Below are 6,887 nucleotides of genomic sequence, written 5' to 3'. Positions count from 1 at the left end.
CAATTTGAAACTCAACCTCTCTCTAGAGGTAACCTCGGCAAATCATCCGAAAACACGTCTGAAAACTCTCGGATTGTCGGAATATCTTCAAGCTTACTCCCTACAACTCTTATATCAATTACATTAGCAATATACGCTTGACATCTTTGCCACATCAACTTCTGAGTCGAAATTATTGATATCAGATTAATTAAAGGATGATTTCTTTTGCTGACCACATTGACTTCCAATCCCTCGGGACTTTCTAACTGCAATCGCTTCAGTCGACAATCTAAGTTTGCATAATAATGATAAAGCCAGTCCATTCCCAGAATAACCTCAAATTCATTAAAGGGTAATTCCATTAGATTAGTAGGGAATTCAATTTCTTGAATCCTTATGAGACACCCTTTATAAACTTGTCTCACCCGAGCACTATTTCCTAATGGATTCGTCACAATTATCTCATTACGAATAGGCTCTAATGGAAGATGTAATTCTCTAACCAATTTACTACTGACATAAGAATGATTCGATCTCGAGTCAATCAAAACCAAAATAGATTTATCGGCTATCTGAAAAGTACCTGCATGACTTCCAGGTCATCATAATCTTCACTAGTCTTCAAATTGTAAACCCGAGCTGTAGAACACATTTCAGGTTGAGCAGTAGACTCGGATTGATTTTTTCCTCTTCCTCGACCTCTTCTTCTCACTGGTATAGCCATAGATCTCTCCGTCTGAGCTATCTCTCCAGTTTTTATTGGGCAATCTCGAATAAAATGCTCTGATTCTCCACATTTAAAACAAGCTCTGGAGACCCTTCGGCACACGCCACTATGATTCTTTCCACAGCGCTGACATTGCTTCGCCTTATCCACTTTAGATTCTATTGAATAAGCATGTCTCGCTCTTTCCAGATTTGATCCTCTGCCCAAGGATACTGCAGATTCTGCTCTGGCCTGAGGCCAAGAACTTGAACCTCTACTCTTCTTTGATTGCGAAGAATTGGTTGATGTACCAGATCTTTTATTCCATTGCATTCGCTGCTCCTCAAACCTTTTAATTTGAGCTCGTTCCATGGCTTTAGCTCGGTTTACAACCTCCTGGAAGGAAAAGAGGTTAAGTGCCAATAAAAATTCTTTCAATCTGGGTCTTAAACCCTTTACGAACCAGTCACAAGAGTCTTTCATGGTAGGAACTAACTCGGTAACAAAATGACTTAATTTGTTGAATTCACACTCAAACTCATACATCGTACGATGTTCTTGCTTTAGGTTTATAAATTCCTGCTTTTTTTGCTGAATGAACTGATCCCTGATGTACTTGTTCTTAAACTCCTCCAGAAAGAAGAATCAGATCACCTGATCCCTTGAAGCTCTCATCGTCACATTTGACCATCAGATTCTAGCTTGCCCTCTTAATAATGAAACGACACCATCCAATTTCTCCACTTTAGAGCAATGAAGATTTTCTAGCATCACTTTCAAATCGTTAAGCCACATATCTACGATAACTGGTCCTTCTTCAACTTCTCCCCTAAATTTCGGCACTCCTAAACTTCTCAGCTCTTTAGGAACATTCATTTTAGGGGCTTAAGAGACAGACGGTTGGAGACGTGTCAGGATCGCATCCAACGTTTGGAAGAATGTTCCCTGATCTTGAACAAGCACTCCAGGATGTGCCTTCTCCTCACTCTGTCTACTAGGGGCAAGGGAGTTACTACTCTCCTCTATCCTATCACTTCGGGAGCCTTCGAAGTTCGACATCTATTAAGATCAAATTACTAAAAGTATTAGTAAAGATAACATATTGATTCCCTTATCAGATCAGAAAACTTTATTAAAAATTGGCATGTACTCTTTTTAAAACCGAAAACAACTTCATTTCGAACTTAAAATCACTTAAACCATAGCTATGATACCATTAAATGTAACACCCCTGACCTTTACCTAACCCAGATACGAATCCGAGGTGTCACATTTGACTTTTCAAAACATACGAAATTCACAAATAGACATAATTAAAAAACAATTATTGTTCTAATCAAGATAAAGAAAATACTACCATTTAAACTATAAAATTATTTCACATAAAATCTTAATAATTTACAAAAAAACACAAAAGTAAGAGTTTACAAAATACAACGTTATAAAAGTTTACAAAAGCGACTAGAGCATTTCAAATTGAACGAATATTACATGCCACAGTTTACAAAATAACAAAACCTACATTCAATTTGTACTGATATGATCTTCAGAAGTGTATGAAAACACACGCTAAGTCGATGACTTAGTGAGGAAATTCTAATAGTGTTGACTTATGAATAGAAATCTTATTTGTTTTATTCAATCATTTTTCAAAAATTTATTAATTTCCATATCAAAGGTATACTTATGGATAATTAAACTTTGTATTTCTTTGTTCCAATTGCCCAAGGTATACTACTGAGAAATCTAGGTATTTAAGTACTATGAGGTTGTGCACTAATGTTGTCACCACAACTCGTAATTTGCACCAAAATGCCACATAATTATCCTGAAGGACCACATAGTTTGAAATGAAGTGCCACATAGGGTTGCACCGAAGTGCCACATATTTGTCCCGGAGGACCACACAATTATCTTGAAGGACCAAATAGACCCTCTACTCTTTGCATGCCAACTATACCTCTAATCCTCATACATAAACATTGGGCTTTTAATCACATAATTAGATTGAATCCTTATTCAAAGTGTTTCTTATTCACATAGCTTCTCTATCAAAGAGTATATTCACATTCACAAACTCGAATTTCATATTCGTATGTTCAAAGCTCATATTTTCCTAATACATAGTCATAAGACATAGCTTGTAAAGAATAGAAATTGAAGAAAACATTTAAATAGAATATAAAATAAATATAAAGTTTTCAATCGAAAACACTGAGGTTGGCTTATCGTAAGCCTTCCTCAATTCTATTGCAAAATAGAGAAGTTGCACTCACCTTTTCCTCATTAAAGTCTAATCCAAATCCGTTCGAACCGATGTTCAAATACCAAGCTGACTGGAATTTCACTTGTGTTCATTCACTACACAAACCATCTAGAATCAATATAAATCTCATTTAAATTATATCGAATCATAATAACTTGATAGGGAAGAACCCTATTTTTCCATTTCATAACAAGGGGTATTGATACACTCCTTAGTGTACCGATACACAAATTGCATTCGATGTTTGAGGGTATCGATACACTCCTCAGTGTACCGATACACAAATGATATTCGATTTTTGAGTGTATCGATACACTCCTCAGTGTACCGATACACAAATGGTATTCAATGTTTTCAGTGTATCGATACACACTCATATAATTACTCATCTTCACCTCATAAGGTATCGATACTTCTCCTAAGGGTACCGATACACTAGGCCCAGAATGACCATTTCCCACTCGAAAATCACCTAAAATCCCCCCCAAAACTCCCTTAAACACATGCTTTAAGTTTAAACACTCACCCTTATACCTTCAAACCAACTTGTGCACATTTATAACTCTCAAACATCCCAATTCTCATTTAAACACTCCAAACTTCAAAATCATACTCAACATTCAAACATGTTATTACCCAATTCTATCACTACTAATCTTTTAATTAACCTATTGACATGTTAAAAATCTTGTTCAAACTTCAAAATTTCACCCATAACCAAATTTCATCTAAAACCCCATTTTACAAATGTAACTCTAGAACACTCATATAGTTGATTTAATGTTATATAAGCTTTCCTTTAACTTTTATAACATCCAAACTTCCATTACAACCCCAAAAATCAAAGTAATATCACAAAAATTCAGTTTCTTACCTTAAGATGAAGCCCACGTTGAAGAAGAAGAGAGCAGAAAGATATACCAACCCTTCTTCCCTTTTCTTCATATATATATAAATCCAAACCCCAACCAATTAAAATATCATTCCCTGCCATTTACCATTTTACCCTTATTATAATTCCATATTTGCTATCATACCCAACACAAATTCATCCATAAATCACTAAACTTATCACTTTATTCTAATTCAATCACTGAATTTTGAAGTTCTTACTATTTGGTCACTGACCCGATACTTGGATGTTACAAAAAATCTCATCCGAAAAAACTCAATCAAAAGGTATATACGAATAGTTTTAACTATTACGACAAACGAATCACAACAGATGATTAAACTACTGAAAGATCACTGACAAAATGAAAATCAGAACCAAACATCATGAGAAAACTATATACGATTGCAGGTTGCGTATCCAAATCCAATTTGATAGTCTAAAGCAAAAGAGATCAATGGGATAACAAATGAGCGCCATCTTGATCATTCATGGCTACGTCAAATTCAACCTTAAGAAAAATAAACAAACGACCAAAAAAATAAAAAAAAAACGTGTCAAAAGGCATAAAAAATACTATATAAGTATAAAAATTATTCGATAAAAATATAATTATTAGAAGCAAAGAAAAAATAAAGATATTAAATATAAGAAGAAATATTGAATCAAAATTAATACTATCGTATGCAAATAAAAAAGAAAAGAGACGAACGATGGATAGAGAAAATGAATAAGCAAGCCTGGATGTTAAGAACTGAAGTAAATATAACTTAAAAGTTTATTATTATAATTTGATGTTAGTATGTTACCAAGCTAAATCAATAATTTAGACTTGAACAAATCTCTAATGAAAAAGATTAACTGTTAAGCAGATAATAGAATATAGGTTTTAGATGAAATAATGAGCTGCCCAGTCGTCAGCTGAAAGTTTATTGAATGATAATAAGTCTTCAAATTAATATATGAATTTTATTGTCATAATCAAACATTATTTTATTTGGCGGCGGCATAGGAATGATTAGGTTAAATGTAATCAATGATGTTACTCTACATCAATTAATTTTTAGATTAATTTAGATGATTTTTAACTTAAAATTTTATTATATTACACTTAAAATTTTATATAAATTTATAAATATTTTGGTCACAATTAAAAATGCAACAACAAAATATACAAATTTATAATATTTTCAACTGCAACCGAAAATATTATATAGAAAGATAACATTTTCAATTAAACTTAAAATATTATTTTGTCTAACTTAAAAAAATTACGTTCATGATGATAATTTCGATTATAATCAATTCATGTCGTTTTTTAACTTTACACTAATAAGTTTTACATTAAACTTTTTCAAATAAAATTTATTAAATTAGTCTATTCATTTAAATGAAGTTTTAAATATTCACAAATTTTTATTTTGAATGTTACTACTTCCCCACTATTTTTATTGGTTGATTTTAGAGTCATAATTTACCTGTTAATTTTAATGTCAAATTATTTGTACTCTACATTATAATACTTAATTTTAATTCCTTCAAAATTAATAATTGATTATAAGATTAATTGATTTACTTTTAACTGTATTTGTATATTTTAAAAATTTAATTACAAGTATTTTAAATCTTAACAAGTTGCTACTCGAACAATTTTGACAATGACAGCGGTTATACAATAATGGATTATTCTTTAGTTCAATAAATTATAGTATAAAGTACATAAATGATCCCCGATTATAAGATGATGTTTTATTGAGTCCTCTGGTTATTACAAATTACACAATGACCATTCGATTATAGGGCATTGCTATGTTGTGCCCATCAACTATTCAAAGTTACAAAATAATCACCAAACTATTCATATGTTCCAAACTCGTCATTTTCATTAAAATTTGAGGTCATCAGAATTGGATGTTAACATGCTGACTAACATATGATACTCGTTTAAGATTATGAGATTATATTTTATCATATCCTAATTAGCATCTTAACGTCTAGCTCAGATGGACGTCAATTTTTTAATGGGAAAGGATGGGTTTGAAACATATGAATAGTCAGGTGACCATTTTATAAGTTTCAGTAGTCAGGAGACGCACAAACCGAGCAACCTCAGTGGTAAAGAAATTGTTGTTATTCAATCAGGTCTTGGGTTCGAGCACCATGAATATTATGGGTGTGAGCGTTTAATGTCAAATGGTTGAGAATTATCTTTGAGCATGTATTGCCTTGTACTTACCCCAAATTAATAAAAAAATAATATAAAAATGTCCTATGAGGGATCACTTTGTAACTTTTAATAATCAGATAGACTCAACAAAGCAACATCCTATAGTCAAAGACTATTTATCCACTTTATCCTAAATTATATTTATTTATTTAAAATTTTTAATTCAACTTTTTAAAATTATTATTCATATAATAATATAACACCATTTTTTTCAAATGTTTCACTATTCTAAAAAATACAATAAAGGTTTGAAATCTTATAAATTAGATTTTAAAATCGTTTAAATTTAGTTTTGTTGATGGGATAATAGGAAAAAGGAGTTTATAGTGGTATTTCACGGTTCATTCCTTTTAATTTGGATGAAAGGTCTCTAATAGTGATTTTGTGAAAGAAGTACAGAGTAAATGATCTGAATAAGATGATAAATATTGAGATTAATTCCAAGAGAAAACTAAAGAGTCCTCTTTCCAATACTTGCATGATGACTTGTTCCAATCATATAAAAAATCAAAATTTATACTAAAAAAAGTAATAGTAAACTATACGGATGATGCCTTATGTTTTTGATGCATCTAATTTTAGCCATCACTTTAAAAAAATGATTTTGATCCCTTATGTTATTATTTCCTTCAGATTTGGTCCCTCAGTTGTTAACCCTTAACGAAGTGTTACATGACAATTACAAATTAAAACAAAAGTCACATATCTTCTTCTTATTCTTCTTCTTCTCCTCCTCCTCCTCCTCATTCTCCTCCTCCTTCTTCTCTTTCTCCTCCTTTTCTTCTTCCTCCTCCTCCTCCTCCTCCTCTTTCTC

The sequence above is a fragment of the Hibiscus syriacus genome, unplaced genomic scaffold (genome assembly GCF_006381635.1).
Source record: "Hibiscus syriacus cultivar Baekdansim isolate YM2019G1 unplaced genomic scaffold, ASM638163v2 tig00116989_pilon, whole genome shotgun sequence".
Classification (NCBI taxonomy): Eukaryota; Viridiplantae; Streptophyta; class Magnoliopsida; order Malvales; family Malvaceae; genus Hibiscus; species Hibiscus syriacus.
Note: the sequence above shows the minus strand (reverse complement) of the source record.